We start from the raw sequence: 24,052 nt of genomic DNA, 5'->3' as shown, positions 1-24,052 counted from the left end.
GGACAAGGTCTTGGGACAGGGTCTTGGGACAAGGTCTTGGGACAGGGTCTTGGGACAAGGTCTTGGGACAAGGTCTTGGGACAAGGGTCTTGGGACAGGGTCTTGGGACAGGGTCTTGGGACAGGAGTCTTGGGACAAGGGTCTTGGGACAGTAGTCTTGGGACACTAGTCTTGGGACACTAGTCTTGGGACACTAGTCTTGGGACAGTAGTCTTGGGACACTAGCCTTGGGACAGTAGTCTTGGACAAGAGTCTTGGGACACTGCCGGAAAGTACTGGGACGGTACCGAACAGTCTTGGGACAAGAGAAAGAAGCCTGGGACGGTACAAAGAAGAGTAGGGACGGCAATTGGAAGTCTTGGGACAGTATGAAATTGAAGTAAAATTACAAGAAGTGTTTTAAGACAGAATTAAGATAGAACAAGACTAATTGGAACCAGGTACGGTTGGGACCACAAATAAGGAAAGTTTCTCGAAAAGATAACAAAGAGAACTGAAACAAGGTTTTCACCACGTTGTATATTTTTTTTTAAGAAATTTTTTTTTTCTCGAAAGATTTTATTCTTAGAATAGGATTGTGTATATAGTAAAATTGTAAATAAGAGCAATTGTAAATAGAAATAATGAGGCGGAGCAGGGTACCGGTAGCTGAAAAAAGACCTACCGAAGCAAAGTATAATTCGTCGCTACGCAAAACAACATCAATGGGCCCAAAGATAACAAAGAAGAACTTTTCAGTTAACATGGTCAGCACAAGGAGTACAACGGAGAGAGCAAGAGAGGGCATGGAAGGGGAACGAGTAGAACCCACCATCGAGATTGATCTAGAGACACCTGATCAAAGTGTTGATGAAACAAGGAAAATAGCGACGGAGTCAACTCCAATGCCCAATGCAGAAGAACCAAACTCGAAACCCATAGAATTCTCACCAATAGACAACGTGGAAGATGCAATAGGCAACACCGAAGAAACGGTGAAAGAAGACTCTCAAGTAAAAAAGACATCTTTTACAGAAAGGTTGGCGATGATGGTCGGAATAAAAACGAAAGAGAACGTGACTGAAGAACCAAAAGCCGAAAGAGCACGAACATTTGGAACAGTGAGCACGAAGACGACAGAAGCCAATCCGAGAGAGGAGCAAACTAGAGCAGAAGCGACGGCCGAAGAAAGACCGACGGCTGACCATGAAGAGGCTACTCTTGAGCTAGGTGACTTGATGGCGAAACTGAATCAGATCGACAAAAAGCTGAAGCACAGCGAAGAGGACAGAGAAGTGATAAGAAAAGAATTAAGATACAACAAAAACGAGTATCTGGATAGTTATTTTAACCTGGCCAAGGCAACAGAAGAGAGACTCAAGGAAATGTCAGATAAGGTAGAAGCCACCAATGAAGAACGAGAAAAGAACATCAAAACAGACATGCAACAGTTGAAGAACCGATATGATGATGTCAACAGCCAATTAGGGAGCCTGGAAAGGAGAATGGACACAATGAGCAAGAGTCAAGCCGAGAGTTCGTGTGCAATACAGGCGAAGTTGGATGCAATCTTGAGAGGTTCTACTCCACAAGAAAGACAGGCAGCGGATCGTACGCAAGGCACCAGAGTTGACTTTGTAGAACCACAAAGGAACAAACGGCAATCGACACCGTTGCCCTTAACCAGGGATGCGATAAGCATAGCACCAACAGCTGCTAAAACAATCATGAAGAATGGAATGTCAAGTACAACGACTGGTCCGGGGGACTCAACAGCTAACAGCAACGCAGGTCCGGATGCTATGACATGGGCAAACACTTGGGAGATGATGAACAGGACTCTAGAGGCCTTCGCCACGAGGAACACTAACTCGAGCGATAGGAGAGATGGGAAATCAAGAAAAACATTCAAGAAGCCAAAAGAATTCAAAGACGACTCAGATGGATGCATTGACACGTGGGTGGAAGTGATGAGATTACATCTAGAGCAAGACAACTTGAACGATGAAAGACAAGCATGCACAGCCATACTCAGCAATTTAGAAGGCACAGCATTAAAATGCGTGGTTGCGAAGAAAGAAGAAGAACGCGATACCGCGGACAAGATCTTCGAGATATTGCTGAATCGATTCGGGTCAGGCATGAAGGGTCACCAAGCGATGATGCGATTTGAAAAGAGAAGGCAGAGGGACGACGAGTCAATAGATCGGTTCCTAGATGATCTCGAGAGCTTGAGAAGAAGGAGTGACCCAGAGGAGTCGACAAACAGAAGAAACTTTAGCATTGCCTCGAAGTTCATTGATGGGGTAAAAAGTGACGACTTAAGGACAATGTTAGCAACATACTACACATTGTCGAAAGACAGCGCACCAACCCCCGAAGAAATGAGACAGAAATCAAGGGAATACATGCTGATGAAACCCAAGAAATACTCGTATTCAGAAAACAGGAACACGCAAGGGGGAAGTCAACCGCAGAGGTCGTCATGGTACAAACCTAGAGATGACATGGACAAGCGCAGATCATGCGCGAACTGCGGGTCGGCGGATCACCACGTGGCTGACTGCACAACATACAAACAAGGCATGAAGAGTCTAGGATATGCACCAGATGAGGAGGACATGAGCCAGATGGAGGAACACGAGTACTATAGTGGCTTAATCATCAAGATAGGCGCAAGATGCTTCTTCTGTAACCAGGAGGGGCACTTCCGAATGGATTGTCCCTTGTTCTGGGAAGCGGTCAAGGACCAGAGTCACCCTAAACATAAGTTGGCATTAGCGGCGGTGCAGAATCAGCGGAACAGGCAAAACGAATTTGAATCGAGGAACTTAGGAGCACCAAGCACGGAATTGCCGACGAAGACAGTGAAAGCTGTATCACATGTTAATGATGCCATAGAATCCGCGGCAGGGAACTCTCTAGAGATAAATTATGAGAAAGCGGCCACGGAAGCAATTGCCAAAGTGAAACAGGATCTGGCTGCGAAAGAAATAGAGCAACGACTAAAGCTGGAGATAGAAAGACAGAATTTTAACGAAGCATTAACCGGATCGAAACAAATACCAGAGGCTGTACCGGGCTCAACAAAGACCGGGAATTGCAATACTGTGAAAATGGTGACAGGTAAGCCTTTTGGCATATCGAAAATCGGGACAAGGATAATGTCGATAATCACAGTGGGCGGCCACGAGGTAACCAGAAACTTGAGCGAGCCGAGCGACCAGACAATAATGCACATTGACGTGTATGCAGACTATTTGAGTGGTATAAGCCCACAAACGACTTCTAGAGCACTGAGAGCACTACTCATGAGAGAGGGCAGCAAGTCGGTACGTGTTGATAGCAGATATACTGAAGCTTACGGTCCACACGAGGTGATGCTAAATATAGATGGGATTAACATCTATACCAAGACGATGATAACATGTGACGAAGACCTGATTGGACAAATCTACGTAGGGAAAGAAGAATTGAAAGTGAGATCGATTGGACACTGCGCCATGCTTGAGGAAGATGCAATGCACATCGGGACGGAGGCAGATGTGACAGGGCACGTGCTGGATATAAGTGGCAAAAAGACTCAGTTGCGTGGGTTGCTTGACACGGGAGCAGTCTTGAGCGTTATACCAATCGAAACTTGGGAGAAGATGGGCTTTGACAAAGGTGACTTGATAGACTCGAGAATACGGCTGTCAGCTGCAAACAAAGGGGCCCTACGGGTGCTGGGCAGGACGCCGATAATAGCCCTCAATTTGGGGGAACGTAACCTGTGGATGAGCTTTATCGTGGTAGAAAACCTAGATGAATCTGACCAATTCATTTTGGGCGGAGACTTCATCAGGAATTTCGACGTAACGATTGATTTAAATAACGCAATGTTCAGGATACGGAACCCGGATAGGAGGTACGCAATCAAACCGGTAAATTTAATAATGGCAAATGAAAACAAAGCACCGGTATTCTTGAGTAGGAGGGTGAGGCTAAAAGCTAATGAAGCGGCAATCGTAAGTTTGAGGATGAAAAATTACAATGAACTAAGTGACAACAAGCAAGTGTGCATAGTTCCGAATCCTAATAGTCAAAGTGCTGCTGTTTTAGGAAGATCATTTTCGATAACGAAGAGCGGCCTCTGCGTCAGTGTCTTGTTGAATACCCTTGATATACCGATCACGATACAAAGAGGGAGGAAACTGGGATATGCTTTACCGGTTAAAACTCGATATGAAACAATTGAGAATTCAAAACAAAATGAAGTTGTTGATTGCCCCAATCACAGGGACAAAATTTGTATCTTGAGACGATTGCAGAAAATAAAAGATTCTTCAGGTCTTATTAAATCACTTAAGTCAGAAACGGATGATGGTCTTTCGAGCTGTTCGAACTTTCCAGAGCGACCCACACTAGATGAAATGCAAAATGAAAAACCGGTCCTGCCGGAGATTGAACATTTGAGGGGCAAACTGAAAGATGAACAGCTCGAAGCCATCAAGGACGTACTAGAGCGGAACGAGGAAGTTTTTTCGAGGCATAAGGCGGATATCGGGTGTTTTAATTTCGTTGAGCATGAAATAGAACTTGAGGAAAACGCGGTACCACACAGGGAGGGGGCGAGGCGATGACCCCACACCAATCGGACGCGTGTAGAAAAGAGATCGAGAAGTTACTAGAGTATGACATGATAGAACCATCCAAGTCACCGTGGGCGTGTGGAGTAGTGATGGCCAAAAAGAAAGGCGACCAGTTGAGGTTTTGTTGTGACTTTCGATACCTGAACTCCGTCACGGTGAAGGATGCCTATCCCATACCTAGGATTGATGAGAGCCTCTCGAAGTTAGGTGATGCAAAATTTTTTACGACTCTTGATTTAGGCTCGGCCTTTTGGCAAGTACCACTAAGGAAGCAGGACAGGGACAAGACAGGGTTTGCCTGCGAGTTGGGTCTGTTTCAATGGAAACGGATGCCGTTTGGACTTTGCAATGCCACAGCCACATTTCAGCGGTTGATGGCACACGCGCTGATAGGCGTAACGAAGAAGTATGGCAATCTGGTAATGTGCTACGTGGATGACGTGGTAATAGCGACGCCAACACTGGAAGACCACATTGAGAGACTAGACGAAGTGTTTGCATGCATGAAGAGGTCGGGGCTAAAGTGTAAACCATCAAAGTGCGAGATACTCAAGGACTCAATAAAATACTTGGGCAGGATGGTAGACAAGCACGGCATCAGACCTGATACGGACGCCGTGGAAGCAGTCCTGACCTGGAAATCACCGAAGACAGAGCACCAAATGATGAGCTTCCTGGGTTTCGCTAACTATTATAGAGAGTTCATCAAAGGCTATGCAGACAAGGTATACCCGATGCAACAATTAATGAGACACAAGGGCAAGAAGTTCACGTGGAACAACGCAGCAGAAGAGTCATTCCAGAGGATAAAGAAAGAGCTATGTGAGGCACCAGTACTGGGTATGCCGACTGAGAAAGGGATGTACGTGCTAGACACGGATGCGTCGGTAGTCGCGATTTCTGGGATTCTCCACCAAGAACAAGAATGGAATGGGAAGACAGTCTTGAGACCAATAGCGTACGGGAGCAAAGTCCTGAGTGACACGGAAATGAAGTACGGAGCACCGAAAGCTGAGATGTTCGCGGTGGTTACCTTTGTCGAGAAATACAGGGCGTACCTGGGCAGTGAGCCATTCAAGTTGCGAATCGACAACAGAGCACTGAGCTGGCTGAAAACGTACTCAATGGACCAAAGTTACATTGGGAGGTGGATAGTTCGCCTGGACGGATACAACATGATAATTGAGCATAGAACGCGAGATAAACATCAGAATGCCGACAGCTTGAGTAAGAAGACGGAGTTCTATGAGAGACAGGAGCAAAGAGAAGCAGACAGACCTGAAATCAAAGATGGCTTCTCATTCATGAACAAGGAAACGTACGACAGTCTTCCACTCACGAGATGGCTGGACAAGTCAGGCAAACCGATAGAAGATCATCCTGAATTGCCTAAAGAGCCTCCAGAGAAGACCATCTTGAGGAAGAGCAAGAGGATTCCGATTGAGATTATACTCAAGTAGAAGATCGTGAAGGAGACGCTCAAGGCAAAAGGCTATGATCTTAGCCAGGTGGAAGCAGGAACTGCACAGATAGATGATGACTTAATGAGGTTGCTCGAGAAACTATCAGATGATAAGCCAGTGATCCAGGAGAAGGGTAAAGAGAAACCGGAATTCACTATACTTCGGAGAAAAGAGACAGTGAACGATACTGACTCATCAAGAGGAAGCGTCACTGACAGCAAAGATGTCGTGCGGTCACTAGTTGACAAAATCCCCGAAGACATTCTGGAGCAGACCAAGGTTAGGAAAAAGAAAGTGACGTTCAAGGAAGATACTGAACACCTGGGACTAGGTCAAGAGTCCGGGGAGTGTTCCAGGTTCACGGAAGAAGGAACCGGAGAAGGAAAATTGTCCGGGGAGCGTGAAGGATGGGATGAAGACTCGGATGAGAGCAGCGAAAACCAGGACAGTCTGTGCATGATACTGGCGGAAAAGAAGACAAGGCACCACGACAGGGAGTTACAGACGGATCCATCTTCAGGAACATACAACATGGACATACAGGAGATGCGAGGTGGTGAGGAACTTGAGAAAATTGCGGTCGCAAGGAAACCATTCAGGGAACTATCATGCAACTCAAACATCAGAACGAATCTGGTGCCAGAAGATGATATGAAAATCGTGAAAAGGATGATATGCGTGAAACTGAGTGATGACATCCACAACCCTGGTGAGATGAATGGACAGATCATGGCGCTAAAGGAGCATGTCAAGGCAAGATATAGGCTGTCAGACCTGATAAGAGCCCAGAAGAATGACAAAATGACAAGTAACCTCTCCAAATGGATCCAGTCGGGGGTCAAGGAGAAGGGGGAACTTGAGGAAGACAGCTACAAGATCTTGAGCCAGTTCTACAAAGAAAAGAAAGACTTACTTTATCACACAGCTGATGGAGTGGTAGCGTGCAAGAGGAGAGATGAGGAAAAGATATTACACAAACACAACCTCATCATACTACCACAATTGTACCAGACAGAGGTGCTTTTCAGATCACACGACCAGATGGGTCACCAGGGGATAGACAAAGTACAACAAAGGATACTTCACAGATTTGATTGGCCAGGAATGAGAAAAGCTTGCGAGAGATGGGTGAATGCCTGCCTGGCATGTCTCCAGGTAAAAGACCCAAGGAAGATGAAGTTTCCCCTCAAGTCCGTTGAGAGCTCGGAGTTCAATGAAGTGGTGCAGATAGACCATCAAAAAATCTGCATGACAGAGTCGGGATACAACCAGATACTGGTTATAATAGATCACTTCACAAAGTTGGCGGAAGCGGTTCCGTGCCAGACAGCCTCGGCCGAAGAGACATGTGATCATCTGATAACGCATTGGATATCGCGGTATGGTTGTCCAATGACTTTCCAGTCGGACAACGGCAAAGCTTTTGTGGGGGACTTGACAAAAGAATTGATGAAGAGATCGCACATTGCTCAAGCACACTCGACGACCTATCACCCGCAGACCAATGGGTTGGTAGAGAGACAAAACAGGACACTGGTCAACATGTTAAGGGTGTACTGGTCAAGATACATGACGGACTGGTACAAATACCTGCCACAGGTAGTAGGAGCCTACAACAGTACACAGCACTCAATTACGGGCATCAGTCCTTTCATGATGTTGACGGTCAGGGAGAGAGCAATGCCTCTGACATTCTTTTACCCGGAATACGAGGGGAAAAGGACGTCGCCTCAGGCATACGTGAAAGAAGCGATCAAAAGACAACAGGAGTTGAACGAGCTATGCAGGAGGAACACGGCGCAAGCGCAAATGAGGCAACGCAGGAAATACGACGAAAAAATATTAAGAGCAAAGCCATATGAAGTGGGCCAATACGTGTGGGTCTTCCAAAATGTAATACCGCCCAAGGGAACAAAGAAACTACTCAAGAAGTGGAGGGGACCATTCATGATAACGGAGGTTCATCAACAAGGACGGTTCTATCGCTTGAGTACTGGGCGAGCGGCACATTATGAGAATCTGAAGCCTCACGTCCCGTCCCCAGAGGATTGGTGCATACCGAAGGACATGGAGGGTCTTGAGTACCTGGTGGTAGAGCCAGCGTGTGAAGTGAATGAGAAAGGTACTGGAGAGAAAAATGATGGTAATGAGAACTTGAGTTTGGACGACAATGAAAAGATAGGAGTGGGGTCTGATGCAGGATCATTTGTAGAAGAAGACTGGAACGACCCGGAGCAAGACGAGGTGCCGAAGTGGATGGAGCCGGATTGACCAACACCACCGGAAACCAGGACTGGCAATCGTAAACGCACCGGCATGAGGTACAACAGGTACGGGGATGACTTCTTGATCGATAAGATACAGCCAGACAATTTGGGCGAGGAATTACTGAAGGCAGGCGAACTGGAAGCCGGAGAGGAATGGCAGGTCATTGACGATGGTGGTCATTATCCGCAGGATGATTACTCGACGCCAGAAGTAGAAACGGATCTCGAACAGAGTGAGATAGAGAGGAGGGAGAACACGAACTTGAGGATTCTAGAGTGGATGCGTGAGGTCAACAGACAGGCCACTGGACATTCCTCAGGACAATTCAGACCCGACAACATCGACGGGGACGTCGATAAATATTTTTGTCCGGGGAGTGGGGGTAGGACTTACCCACACCGAAAATTTGATGATAAAGAAGCTCAAGGAAGTGAGAGAAACGAGCGAATTGGAACTGGAGGAAGAAGAGCCAGAGCCTACTATAGGTCGGAATTTCAAAACGAAATTCGAAATACCCAATGAATACTCGGAGAACATCATGATAACAGATAGCGACTTCATCCTGTCAAACAGGACCAGCGCGATCTGCATCACGGCGGACATGAGTTTCAAATCAAGATTGGAAGCTGACTTCAAAAGAGAGTACCAGAATGTAGAGTTTCTGTTCAGACAGAGACCAGGACTGGGAGGGATGGCAGCGCTTCCACCGTCAGTGGCACAAGTCCCGGGCAAATATCTGTGCTTCCTAGTAACGAGGGTCAATGACAGGAACACAATCGATCCCGAACACGTGATATTGGCACTAACAAGATTACGAGACTTCATGATTGAAAGAGGGATAACAGAAGTCTCAATGCCGGTGTATGACCTGAACAGGGGCAAACTGAGCCCGAGGGAATTGTACGCTATCCTACATGTGGTCTTTGCAGAAACTGAGATAATGGTGTATCTTCATAAGAAGTACTACTTGAGCATCGCCTGAGTCGGGTACATGGGGGTATCGAGTCGGGTGTGAGGGAGGAGTCTTGAGTTAGGTACTGGGGTGCGGCGCAGGTAAAGGGATCTTAAGATATGATTGGCATGACAATTAAATTTTAAAACGAGTTAACGGTGCTAAAACATAAAATGAATCTGCATGCTTTTAAGGGAATTCCAATTGAATTGTTTTAAGTGATACGAAAATGATAAGATTTTAACCATACTGGTAAAAGGGGGGTCTCTAGGTTAGGAACATGACATGTCAAGTTTCAATATGCTTTCTGTTTTCAGATCAAGTTTGAAAAACAAAGTTGAAAATCCAACTATACTCAAGCGAGAAACAGAGAGAGAAACCTTGATTGAACTCGCGATAATTGGCACTTACGGCAAGTATTTGCAAGGGAACATTTCGAGAGAATTCTTGAGTTGGGTAATACTTGAGTCGGTAAGGTAATTCTTGAGCTGGTAAGGTAATTCTTGAGCTGGTTAACACATACCTGTATACATCCCGAAGTCACGAAGAATGGCAGACCGATTATGGAAATCCGTGCCCGCGGCCCTGAAGAAGCCCACTCTTGATGAGCTGTACAGACGCCTGAGGGACTTGGACTACACCCAAATAGACGAGAGAATGGCGGTGATGCTGAATGCCATCCTCCAGTTGGAGGACCAGGGTGAGTGCAGGGAGTCTGCAACGGAGGCTGTCTTGATGATCGGGTACACCACCGAGGGTATATCAAACCAAGAACAGACCAGATGGTTGTCTTGGAATGTGGATGGAGGAGTAAGGGGTTTTGACTTGGCAAGGAATCCTGGCCTGAATAACAATACCGAATATGGCGCAGGGGAATTCCCACTACCGACTAGGCCAACAGTAAGATCCACAAGCCAGAGCTCGAGTAGGGTGCCATCGATGTCACGAACGCAACAGACGACCGAGGCATATCCGGATCTAGGTGTTCTAAAGAAAGAGCTCGAGAAGACGCAGAAGGAAAGGAATAAGGCGAACCTCGATCGGGATCAGGCAAAGCTGGATCGGGAGAAGGTTCAGCTGGAAAGGGACCAGGCGGTCAACGAGCGAGACCAGGCTCTGAGGTTGCTTGAGATGCAAAAAGCTGAACATCAACAGGAGTTAAGGGTGCGGGAGAACGCCGCAAATCGTGATCAACTGAGGTCGGAATTGGACAGAATAGAACAACGACAACGCGAGCTTGATGCACAGAAGGGAGCCAGGCCGAACGAGCGAGTGGTCACGTATGGAGGTGGATGAAGCCCCCAGAGCAAGAACACGGTTCAACCTTGACCGCGAGGCCCGAGAACACATGAGTGAAGGGTTGGAAGTTTGGATACCGAATGACGCAACGTCTTCCTTGCGTAGCCTAGAGACGCAACCCATACGCCCACTGATGGATGTGGAGCTGCCGGGATATACCCCAACCTCGACCTCGAGGGACAGTCAGGTGAGCGGCGGCTCATCGCGTCTGAGAGAACTGGGCGAGAGATTGCGACAAAAGAGTCGTGAGAGTTCGGCAAGACCGGAGCTTCCCCCGACGTGGAGGGAACAGCCGGTTAGGAGTGTCGTGATCTCGAGTTATAAGAAGAATACAGAGGGGAGGTACCACAGGCATAATCGGCTGGACTGGAGTGCGGAGCAGAAAGCTAGGAGAGACTGCTTTCATGATGCGGCCTGGGTGCAGTACTTGGCGCCACCCCGGGTACCAGAAGGTGCGGTTCACCTAATCGTAGGGGACAGCCTGGTGCGGGTGTTGACCCGGATCCGATCGCACTGGCAGACGGGAATCTTGAGTTTCGCTGGAGCTGCCACGCCACAGATGTTGGCAACGCTTGACATGCTGGGGATGACCAAAGTATACACGGTGACCCTGATGGTCGGGACCAACGATGTATCAAGGGGTGAAGCGAGGAAAATAACAAGGCTGCACGATAAGGTGAGCTGCCTTCTTGAGGAACTGAGGATTCAGATGGACCCCATCCTGTTGACGATATGTACTGTCCCCTACAACATGATGTTTGATCAGCACGCCTTGGAAATGAACGAAAAGGTGCGGAACCTAAACAAGGTGATAAGAGACATCCACCGGAAGAGTGTGCTCCCTGTCAGACTGTTGGACGTGGCAGAGCGCATGGAGAAAGAGGGATTCCCTGAAGACACCTCCAGTGATGGAATCCATTTTGATAGACCGAGGGGAGCAGAGTGGCTAAACGACGTCTTCCAAGAACACATAAACGCGCTGGAGGCGGATCTGCTAGAGACAGCCCAATTCACATTAGGACCACCTCCGAACCCACCATTCCTTGCCTCAAGGGCCTTGTCTGGTCGCTTGGGACCGAGAGTTGACACTAGAGACAGTTCAAGGAGCAGCCAGACCAGATTGCAGAGTGCCACGCCAATGGAGTCTGAGGAGGTGACATCATCAACACCTCCAGGCTCGGCGATATCCTCAGTGGTAGTGGCAGAGAGCAAACGGGAAAAGAAGTCTATGGAGACCGCTCGCTTGAGATATCCTGAGAAGGTGAAAGAACTGGATCTAGAGAGTTTGGAATGCAGGCGAGAATTGGCGGAAACCCTGGGGATCGAACGAGTGTCACACGAGGATTTGAATAGGCATCATTGCGTGGACTGGTTGAAAGCTCATGAGGCGCACTTCTCGAGAGCGAAGTTGATGGAGACCACAGACCTGACTGGAATTCCCACAAAAGCGATCATGGGACCCATTAACTACAGACCTCTCAAGCTGCTGGGGAGTCCTGGACTTATAGCAGAACCTCCCAAGCACCGAACTAGCATCGCCAGGATCAGGTTGGCAACCCCGGCACAGTTAAAGGTGGTAGACAAGCTACTCAATCCGGGAGGAACGGGATTGCCAGATGCCGCTTACGAAGGCTCGAAATTGGCGGAAGATCCCAGGTACGGGAAGCCCTGTGGGAGTACCCAGCTGGCCAAAACCCTGGCAGTTTATGATAGAGCAGATCCAGCTGCTGCGAGAGTAGTCATTGTGGCGGGATCAGACTTCGAAGGAACGTCTCCCAAGTTGTTCTGGCCGGAGACTTTGATATACTCTTTGCCAGGAGCTGAATTAAATCAGATGTTAACTCTGGTGGTGGCAATAAAGTCGGAGATGCCCTGTGAACCTGAGCTGCTGTTGTTTGCAGGAATGAATGATCACCTGCACGCGATGGGACTTCTTGAGCAACTAAAGGGCGATGAAATTCCGACATCGAGGAAGATATGGGAAGCCATTCAAGCGTTGTTTGCGGCGATGAATGAAGTGCAAGAGAATGTTGTCTCGAGATTCGGGTCCAAGACGAAGGTGGTGTTTACCACATCCCCTGGATACGCGAACATGCCACCCGCCCTACAGTTCGTGTACGCGGTCTTGATCCTGATAGCAGAAGGGAATGAATGGCGGATTCTAATGGCAGCTCCCAATCGGGAGTTGGAGCCATCGAACCTGAGGCTTCGCAAGTCAGAATTGGCGGCGGCATGGGCGGACATATCTCATGCACTGAGGGGCTTTTATGGACTAGCCGACATCCTGATCGTATTAGACGAGGTGCTCTTGCTAGAGATATCGAACTTTGCCAGGCAACTCAAGTTCAGCCCAGTCATCGGGGACGATCACCCGGCGATAAGCAAATTAACGGCCAGCCTGTGGTTTCGGAGTATGGATGTGAAGATCACAAACTCCACCAGCAAGTCTAGAGGTCCCAGTAACGAGAGAAGAAATGTGGCCGAGACGGAAAAGCAATTAGAATCGATTAAATATCGTTTGACTCAAGAGAATGGCTGGTGGCCATTTTTGACACCAAGGCTGGAGAACGCCACGAACAAGACAAGGGAGGAAGCACCACCCCTCGTGAAACAAGTCTGGAGTTTTCTGGAGAAACAACTGGAGCTGGCCGAAACAAGAGACATGACGGTGGCTAGATTTGTCTCGGCCGCCAATGAAGTGACGATTGGAGGGTTCTGGAGAGAGCACGCCAAAGGCGAATTAAAGACTAGGAGGGATTACGAGATTCTCAAGTTCTTGAGTCCTTGCTGGGAGAAGGAATTCTTGGCAGGAATATTCGGTACCACGGCGACTATCTTTGGAGCCTTCGTGCAGGAGATACTGGGCATGCCCATCAGCCTGCTCTTGGCCCTGTATTTGGTCTACCCCAGATACTTGTTCAACATGGGCCCAGCATACATGTTTAGTCGGGGAGTGGAGACACTTCGAGTTGATGGGTACCTGGCACTAGTACTCTTGACCCATGGGGAATTGGTGTCGTTTCATCGATTAATGGAATATGGAGAGCTCCTGTCTATGGGGAGAGTCCACACGAGCATTGAAACCAGCTCCTACAAGTGTGCCGCAGGGTTGAAGACGTTGCTAGTACAATACCTCATGATGCAAAATCGGCACATGACGGGTGAAGATGAGAATCCAACTTCGAGAGAAGAATGGAAGAAGACGAACAGAGGGATGCCTCTGCTGACGGACCTATGCCTGGCAATGAGGTCGGACCCAATGGGGATAATCCGGGGCCTAGAGGAGGTGGTGACCTGCATTTATGGTCCAGCAGTGACGTACGCGTTCCCAGACCCCCTGGTGACAACGTATCGTCACTCTGTAACGCACTTGAGTCTTATCAGTATACTGGATGGGACGGCGTTAAATTGGTGTCAGCAGGAGGTGCTCAGAGGGCGAATGAGCAACACGGTACTCTTTGGAAAGGTGAAAGATGCCGAGCTAATAGTGTACAACTTCAGGGGGCAAATGCAATGTAGAATGGGAGGCAAGCGAGAGGGTCCCATCGAAATATATCCCAAATTCTGGAACTTGAACCCATTGACGGCGGACGGACGAGAAATCTTGAGAATTCCTGCATGGAAGGAGTGCTTCGCACTGGTGAAGAGGGAGCTGGAGACCATAATGGAGAAAGAAATCCTCCCAGCCACCATGCCTGAGTTCCCAATAGTCAGGAGGATGACCTTAGGAATGAATAGTCCCTTGGTAGTTCCCTCCATAATGGCGAGGATGACGACGGAGGAAATGCAGAAGGATTTCACTGATGGCTGGGACCCCCTGTTCATTGGCTACACGGCGGCGGTCTACTTCCATACCAGCGAGATGAAGGTAAATTCGTGGACGACGCAAGCGAAAAAGAGTAGAGGTTCGCAGCCCCCAGGGTATGAGGTGCGGAAGGTCTTGAGAACTCTAGAGAAGGAGGGACTTGAGAACATGTTACCCATATGGGATGATGGCAGGATGATCGTGATGGAGGGGCACGTCGCATTGGTGGACGACATGAAATTTGCCACGAGAAAATATAAGGCACCCTATGGCTTGGAACAGGTGGAAATAAGACAGGAGGGAACAGAACTAGATGCAGCAGGTCAACTGCATGTAGCACTGACGGAATACAAAAAGCTGGATCCTACGACACCATCACCACTGTCCGTGGACACGCCTGGAGACAAGAGGAGTGGACCCGTCGAGGACCGATTTAAGAAAATTCTCGAGAGAAGGAGACATGAGTCAGAAGAAGAGAGTATGGATGAAACTCTCAGTGAAGCCGGTGAAGACATGGAAGTGGGGAATACGCCTGAACCAGGGCCATCAGGGGAGGAGCTCACCACTCAAGAGCTGTTGAAAGACTTGAGCGAGGAGAATTGGGCAGATACTGCCACACCACCCCTGATTCCGTCCCCCCGGAAGGATCTGGAATTGCCATTGGCAAGTGAGACCTTCAATATGGGGATGATACTCTTGAGCTCGGAGGAAAGGGAAAAGAACACTTTCGAAGGGAACAGGGACATATTCCTGGGATCACTGAAGGACGATGCTTGGCAGGAGTTCTTGGAAGAATTCAATCAAGAAGTGGGCAGCGAGACGACGCTGGACAAATTCAAGGAGGAACTGTGGGACACAGTCGTAAGATTTGGAGAACCGCTTCTGATAGGAACGGGCCTGGATGAGAAGGCGAGAAAAGAGCTACTGAGCAAGCTGGTAGAGCTGAGGAATTCACGATCGAAGACTAGAGAAGAAAAATGTGAGGACAGCTCTACTCGGAGACAAAAAACTGTAGATAAAATGGTTGATGATATAAAAAGGGATAAGGTTGGGACTAGTAATATGATTAAAAGTACTAATATCCTTAAGGCTCGAGCAGGGGGGAGGCAAGAGTTGGAAGGAGTGGATGGAGAGGTCGAATCAGTGATGGTAGCCACGACACCCTCAAGTAGAGATGTGAAGACTCGCAAGAGGAAGAGAGAAGTGGAAGGATTGGGTAGTCCTTCAGTGGATGCTGTTTCGGAAGGAAACTTGAGAGAGACGGCGCCCATGGTTTTGGCTCGATGCAAGACGGCGGCATACAAGAGCAGCTCGGAGCTCAGAAGACCACTTGAAGTAGAGAGGGAAATAGAGGTTTCCACCAGTTCGACATCGGAGGAAGACTTCAAGCCTCAGAAGATAAACGTGAAGAGAGGTTCAACGAACGGACAGACATGGGAAGTAGATGTCGGCAAAGAATGGATCTCGAAGGCACACCAGGCCACGGGCAAGCGAGTGACAAGTGATCCATTGGAAAGGAACAAGACGAGGAACACCTCCCGGACGTGGTGGGTGGCCCTTGAAACATTGAAAGAAATGGAGGACTGCTGGAAGAAGTTGGACAGTGGAGTAGCTCGCAAGCGACGCAATTGGGCCACCCAGCAAAAGGCCGAGGTTAATAGAATAGAAATGGCAAATCATCTGAAGAGGTCCTGGCAGAGTTTGTTGAAGGATCATTTTGAAGAAGCAATGAGGACACCCTCATCAGCACCACCATTAATGGCGAATCCCTTCGTTAGAACTGCAGGACAATTAATGTTCACCTGGAGTCTGGTGGGGATAGAGTTGGAAACACTGACCTCGTATGACAGGCTGAAGTTGGGAAGCAAGAAGCTAGATGTGTATCAGGCACTGATGCAACACGTAGCCAGGGACAACTCAGGCTTGAGCCTGGCCAGAAGAAAGGATGCCACGTGTTTCTTGAGATGGATAATGCCAATGATGTCTGATAGCACCATCCTGGCATGCCAACAGAGAGCAAGCGTAAGCAAAACCATGGAAAAAAGAGTCTCAACGGTCATCTTGAACGTGTATCAGAGCACAGGAATAGAAAAGGAAGAGGGTTCCAGACTATCCCTAGAGAACCATAGGAAGCTAGACGAGGTACGGAGGTTTTATAATAAGAAGTTCGAAGAAGAACATGATGTTCACCGTAACCTGGCCTCGTCAGAGCAGTACTCGAGAATCAGCGAGAAGGGGGAATACCAATATGTGTCTGGAGTGATGGGAATGGCCTACAACCCCTTCTTAGACTCGGAAGCTGGAGGCGCCCACAGGAACCATGAGGTAGCGGAGCTACTGAAGTTTTGGACAGAAAGAATGATGGAAATAGACGCGGTGGAAAAAGAGGGGCCGAGCCTGGGCCTGATTCTTGAGAAAACACCAGAGGTGGTGAGCATACCGCATTCAAACAAGAGAGTTGAAGTGAACATGGGCGATGGAAATGGCTTGTTAACCACGAACTTGGGAGTGGTATGGAAGCTATTAAGACCCTCCTGGTGTCCACATCCCCACGCGAGTCTGATGGAAGAAACCACCGAGCGAGTGAGGTTAGCACCAACGGAAGATGAAGATCTGGCAAAGTTGAGTGTGCTGCATAAGCTAATTTCACCTCAGATGCAAGAGCCAGGCGAAAAGACTAGTAATCCCGGGTCAGCAAAAAAATTGGAGCCGGGTAGCTGTCTGGATTCGACGTGTGGAAACGGAGAGCACACCTGCGATGGACGGTCATGCGTTAGAATACTGTCATTTCAAAAAGAAGACCTGGTCACTTGGTTCGAAGACATAACAGAAAGGGAGAAAAGTGAAGTGCAAATAGTAGCGGAGTGTTACGCGAGAACCACGGTGAATATAGCGACAGCTCTCGGATTCTTCTCGAGAATGTGTAGTCTGCAGTCACTGGAAAGACTAGAATCTGAACATCATTTAGTGACGGCGTTGAGCGTAGAATCATGGCCCGGGGTGTTGCAGGTGACTCAAAAACACATCCGGAGCTGGAAGGTTGGTCTCGAGGCGGAAATGGGATTTCCCATGAGCGAAGCTTATGGCTTGCCATTGAACGCGAAATCGCTGATAGGGTCAATGATGGCCAACTTGTGCGGAAGTCACTACCCACTGCACATGGTGATGGTGGAAGCATCCAGCCAGAGAGTACTGGTGGACAAGGCCTTCTCAGTGCCCAAGTGCGTGAGGTTGGCTCGGATATCGCATCACTCGCACAAGTTGTTGAGAAAAATCAGAGGGACAGTACCAAAAGAATTGAGAGATGACTTGAGTGAAATCTGGGGAGAAGAACTTTTGAAGTTGGAGAGAGAGAACACAAGCGATCACGAGAGACAAAACGTGATCGGAAAACCTGTGGGAAGTGCTCCAAACCTGGAAGATAACGACACGATGCATGAGAAAATGATGGAGCTTGAGCCTCTCTTGGAAGCCTCGGGGGAGCGTAACCTCAGGAGCATTGAAATTACCCATGGAGAATGCCCATGCCACTGTTTAGCGCAAACGGTGTGGTATCCAGATCACAAGAACCTTTGCCTGGTGTGGGATATGGAAGAAATCCGGTCGATCGGACTACCGGATCACCGACAGAAGGTGACGATCTTGGTAGTGAGTACGATCTTGGCTCTGAGATGGATAGAAGAGAATATAACGAAGTATCGGGAAGCGGGGACGCCAACGGCAGAGTCAATATACGCGATAGACTACAGTAGGAGACTCGAGTTGTTTGAGACTGCGTGCAAGGTATTCGCCATACCAACGGAAGTCAGACATGTCTGGAGCCGTTTGAGGTACTTCCCATGGTTTCGGGCGACGCTGACGTCCTGGTTGTACATGACAACGAAAGATCACATGAGAAAACATCAAAAGGAGTATCGACAGTTCCAGGCCGAGATTGGGCCGGAAGCTTTCAAGAGACCCCTGTTAACCCATCGTAATGCAATCACGACAGGATGGAAGAGAGTGGGTAAAATGTCTAGAGACAATACCAAGGCGAGGGAATCGATACTAGAGGAGGACCTGGCGAAGAACGTGAGCTTGAGCCTGCACAACTCCTTTTGTTTGAACCAGGAATCTAGGGTGAAGGCACTACCCAACCAAGCAAAGAGGTTGCAAGAGCAAAGAGAATGGATGCGATCCTACGAGCAGCTGAAGGCTTGGGAGGAGATTGTGATTAGCTCCGATGATGAAGAGGAGCTGTTGAGACAGTTTGCCGTATCTAGTACTTCAGGGTGTAGTACCTCCAAGGCGAAGAGTGCGAGATGAGTGGGTGGCTCGTATGGATCTTGAGTCTTGAGAGGGAAAAGGGGGCTTGAGCGTGGATCCGGGTGAAACTTGGATTCACGAAAAAGAAGTTTTAACAAAGCAAATATTGTTATTAATATACTATATTTAATATATAAATCAAAATGCTGCATGACAATTTCCTGATGTCCTGCAAGCCAACACCTTTTAAATCAAAGAGGAAAAGTTTTAATCGGGACATTGACACTGGAAGTCAGAAAATATGTTTTATCTTAGGTCATATCCTCAATGTGCAGATTAATGAAAGAATTTGAAGGCTATAGTGATATAGTATGATGCCAATTGTATTCTGCAGTGAGTCGATGTGACGTGGATAAAAGTGATTACGTAAATTTTATAAATTCTGTTCGATGACACTGTAACGATTTTACGAACATTGAGCTATTCAATGAGGACATTGACGGGACTGTCCGGGGATTATGTGACATTTGTGCCAGTCGGTCATATTCGGAAGTTTGACCTTGAGAGAAGCAAAAAACACTTGATTTTGGAGTGAAATTTAATTTTTCAAAATTTCGAATGGAACCTGTCATGCACGATTTTCTCGCGATAACTGAAAATCAGAAAAGAGAAGTCAGAACGTTCGAGTGAAAAGCGCGGGAAAGTTGCAAGAGAAATCGGTAGGAAATTGCTATTCGCAATTTCCATCATAGTGAACAAGAGTAGAGCTGTCCCATCTGAAATAGAAGACAGAGTATTCCCGAGAGAACGATTATTTGAGCTGGACCAGAGTGAACCTTCGACGGAAAGGTGGACAACTTGAGTGTCCCAATGGTTCACGAGAAACTATATCCTAGAGTTAAGACTTGTCCTCGTTATTGAAACTGATAAACATTAAAACTCATTTAGTTACATTATTTAATTCTTGAGTTAATTGCCGACTGAAGTACTTCCCCTTCTTGAGTGTGCTACAATGTGAGTACTAATTTAAATTTCTAGAGTGTGTTTTATAATTGTTATGTTGAGGTAAGGCGAGTTTTAGGTTGATCCATCTGAAATGGATCAAAGTTACACTGTCTAATAAAAAGTAACTTAACGGATTGTTCCAACCCGGTTTTTAACGGCGTGCATGTATTTTGGGTATCTAGAGACCTAAGTATGGGGACGTTTCTAATTCTAGAGTGGGGGGATATTTTAGTAGTAGCCTTTAAGCTGTAACGGGTCGTAGTCTCATGTCACAAACGAACCGAACTGGCTCCGACCGTTCTTGAGGTAGAAAAACACAAGAGATGGTGTCCCTGACCCTTGAGCCAGTGGTTATAGGGCCTATTTTTCTTAAGCCTCATGTGTGACTGCAGTAGACGAATGTTACAATTCGACCAGAATGTGAAAAATGCAATCTGTGCAGACTTCGAAATTTTAGCAGTAAGCCTTCCGGATTGATGATTATTAAGAATTAAGAACGTTATTGGAACGATTGGCCAAACGGTGAGGGCTGGAATATTCTGGTATTTTAAAATTTCAAAAATTCGAATTATGACGTTAACTCTGGTGGTGGCAATAAAGTCGGAGATGCCCTGTGAACCTGAGCTGCTGTTGTTTGCAGGAATGAATGATCACCTGCACGCGATGGGACTTCTTGAGCAACTAAAGGGCGATGAAATTCCGACATCGAGGAAGATATGGGAAGCCATTCAAGCGTTGTTTGCGGCGATGAATGAAGTGCAAGAGAATGTTGTCTCGAGATTCGGGTCCAAGACGAAGGTGGTGTTTACCACATCCCCTGGATACGCGAACATGCCACCCGCCCTACAGTTCGTGTACGCGGTCTTGATCCTGATAGCAGAAGGGAATGAATGGCGGATTCTAATGGCAGCTCCCAATCGGGAGTTGGAGCCATCGAACCTGAGGCTTCGCAAGTCAGAATTGGCGGCGGCATGGGCGGACATATCTCATGCACTGAGGGGCTTTTATGGACTAGCCGACATCCTGATCGTATTAGACGAGGTGCTCTTGCTAGAGATATCGAACTTTGCCAGGCAACTCAAGTTCAGCCCAGTCATCGGGGACGATCACCCGGCGATAAGCAAATTAACGGCCAGCCTGTGGTTTCGGAGTATGGATGTGAAGATCACAAACTCCACCAGCAAGTCTAGAGGTCCCAGTAACGAGAGAAGAAATGTGGCCGAGACGGAAAAGCAATTAGAATCGATTAAATATCGTTTGACTCAAGAGAATGGCTGGTGGCCATTTTTGACACCAAGGCTGGAGAACGCCACGAACAAGACAAGGGAGGAAGCACCACCCCTCGTGAAACAAGTCTGGAGTTTTCTGGAGAAACAACTGGAGCTGGCCGAAACAAGAGACATGACGGTGGCTAGATTTGTCTCGGCCGCCAATGAAGTGACGATTGGAGGGTTCTGGAGAGAGCACGCCAAAGGCGAATTAAAGACTAGGAGGGATTACGAGATTCTCAAGTTCTTGAGTCCTTGCTGGGAGAAGGAATTCTTGGCAGGAATATTCGGTACCACGGCGACTATCTTTGGAGCCTTCGTGCAGGAGATACTGGGCATGCCCATCAGCCTGCTCTTGGCCCTGTATTTGGTCTACCCCAGATACTTGTTCAACATGGGCCCAGCATACATGTTTAGTCGGGGAGTGGAGACACTTCGAGTTGATGGGTACCTGGCACTAGTACTCTTGACCCATGGGGAATTGGTGTCGTTTCATCGATTAATGGAATATGGAGAGCTCCTGTCTATGGGGAGAGTCCACACGAGCATTGAAACCAGCTCCTACAAGTGTGCCGCAGGGTTGAAGACGTTGCTAGTACAATACCTCATGATGCAAAATCGGCACATGACGGGTGAAGATGAGAATCCAACTTCGAGAGAAGAATGGAAGAAGACGAACAGAGGGATGCCTCTGCTGACGGACCTATGCCTGGCAATGAGGTCGGACCCAATGGGGATAATCCGGGGCCTAGAGGAGGTGGTGACCTGCATTTATGGTCCAGCAGTGACGTACGCGTTCCCAGACCCCCTGGTGACAACGTATCGTCACTCTGTAACGCACTTGAGTCTTATCAGTATACTGGATGGGACGGCGTTAAATTGGTGTCAGCAGGAGGTGCTCAGAGGGCGAATGAGCAACACGGTACTCTTTGGAAAGGTGAAAGATGCCGAGCTAATAGTGTACAACTTCAGGGGGCAAATGCAATGTAGAATGGGAGGCAAGCGAGAGGGTCCCATCGAAATATATCCCAAATTCTGGAACTTGAACCCATTGACGGCGGACGGACGAGAAATCTTGAGAATTCCTGCATGGAAGGAGTGCTTCGCACTGGTGAAGAGGGAGCTGGAGACCATAATGGAGAAAGAAATCCTCCCAGCCACCATGCCTGAGTTCCCAATAGTCAGGAGGATGACCTTAGGAATGAATAGTCCCTTGGTAGTTCCCTCCATAATGGCGAGGATGACGACGGAGGAAATGCAGAAGGATTTCACTGATGGCTGGGACCCCCTGTTCATTGGCTACACGGCGGCGGTCTACTTCCATACCAGCGAGATGAAGGTAAATTCGTGGACGACGCAAGCGAAAAAGAGTAGAGGTTCGCAGCCCCCAGGGTATGAGGTGCGGAAGGTCTTGAGAACTCTAGAGAAGGAGGGACTTGAGAACATGTTACCCATATGGGATGATGGCAGGATGATCGTGATGGAGGGGCACGTCGCATTGGTGGACGACATGAAATTTGCCACGAGAAAATATAAGGCACCCTATGGCTTGGAACAGGTGGAAATAAGACAGGAGGGAACAGAACTAGATGCAGCAGGTCAACTGCATGTAGCACTGACGGAATACAAAAAGCTGGATCCTACGACACCATCACCACTGTCCGTGGACACGCCTGGAGACAAGAGGAGTGGACCCGTCGAGGACCGATTTAAGAAAATTCTCGAGAGAAGGAGACATGAGTCAGAAGAAGAGAGTATGGATGAAACTCTCAGTGAAGCCGGTGAAGACATGGAAGTGGGGAATACGCCTGAACCAGGGCCATCAGGGGAGGAGCTCACCACTCAAGAGCTGTTGAAAGACTTGAGCGAGGAGAATTGGGCAGATACTGCCACACCACCCCTGATTCCGTCCCCCCGGAAGGATCTGGAATTGCCATTGGCAAGTGAGACCTTCAATATGGGGATGATACTCTTGAGCTCGGAGGAAAGGGAAAAGAACACTTTCGAAGGGAACAGGGACATATTCCTGGGATCACTGAAGGACGATGCTTGGCAGGAGTTCTTGGAAGAATTCAATCAAGAAGTGGGCAGCGAGACGACGCTGGACAAATTCAAGGAGGAACTGTGGGACACAGTCGTAAGATTTGGAGAACCGCTTCTGATAGGAACGGGCCTGGATGAGAAGGCGAGAAAAGAGCTACTGAGCAAGCTGGTAGAGCTGAGGAATTCACGATCGAAGACTAGAGAAGAAAAATGTGAGGACAGCTCTACTCGGAGACAAAAAACTGTAGATAAAATGGTTGATGATATAAAAAGGGATAAGGTTGGGACTAGTAATATGATTAAAAGTACTAATATCCTTAAGGCTCGAGCAGGGGGGAGGCAAGAGTTGGAAGGAGTGGATGGAGAGGTCGAATCAGTGATGGTAGCCACGACACCCTCAAGTAGAGATGTGAAGACTCGCAAGAGGAAGAGAGAAGTGGAAGGATTGGGTAGTCCTTCAGTGGATGCTGTTTCGGAAGGAAACTTGAGAGAGACGGCGCCCATGGTTTTGGCTCGATGCAAGACGGCGGCATACAAGAGCAGCTCGGAGCTCAGAAGACCACTTGAAGTAGAGAGGGAAATAGAGGTTTCCACCAGTTCGACATCGGAGGAAGACTTCAAGCCTCAGAAGATAAACGTGAAGAGAGGTTCAACGAACGGACAGACATGGGAAGTAGATGTCGGCAAAGAATGGATCTCGAAGGCACACCAGGCCACGGGCAAGCGAGTGACAAGTGATCCATTGGAAAGGAACAAGACGAGGAACACCTCCCGGACGTGGTGGGTGGCCCTTGAAACATTGAAAGAAATGGAGGACTGCTGGAAGAAGTTGGACAGTGGAGTAGCTCGCAAGCGACGCAATTGGGCCACCCAGCAAAAGGCCGAGGTTAATAGAATAGAAATGGCAAATCATCTGAAGAGGTCCTGGCAGAGTTTGTTGAAGGATCATTTTGAAGAAGCAATGAGGACACCCTCATCAGCACCACCATTAATGGCGAATCCCTTCGTTAGAACTGCAGGACAATTAATGTTCACCTGGAGTCTGGTGGGGATAGAGTTGGAAACACTGACCTCGTATGACAGGCTGAAGTTGG

General features: G+C 48.1%; 2 protein-coding genes across 2 annotated transcripts in view; one reads left to right on the top strand and one right to left on the bottom strand.

Moving 5' to 3' along the window:
• The window catches only part of LOC134857022 (cytoplasmic tRNA 2-thiolation protein 2-like), a 465,591-nt gene that overhangs the window by 362,743 nt on the left and 78,796 nt on the right, over positions 1–24,052 (bottom strand). The gene's annotated exons all lie outside the window — the stretch shown is intronic.
• The window catches only part of LOC134851529 (ciliary-associated calcium-binding coiled-coil protein 1-like), a 69,928-nt gene continuing 50,192 nt past the window's right edge, over positions 4,317–24,052 (top strand). The window contains exon 1 of the mRNA XM_063868058.1: positions 4,317–4,320. The gene's annotated coding sequence lies outside the window, so the exon portion shown is untranslated. The remainder of the gene's footprint in view (positions 4,321–24,052) is intronic.

The sequence above is a fragment of the Symsagittifera roscoffensis genome, chromosome 1 (assembly GCF_963678635.1).
Source record: "Symsagittifera roscoffensis chromosome 1, txSymRosc1.1, whole genome shotgun sequence".
In the NCBI taxonomy this organism is placed as follows: domain Eukaryota; kingdom Metazoa; phylum Xenacoelomorpha; order Acoela; family Convolutidae; genus Symsagittifera; species Symsagittifera roscoffensis.
This window is presented reverse-complemented; position numbering and strand designations above follow the sequence as displayed.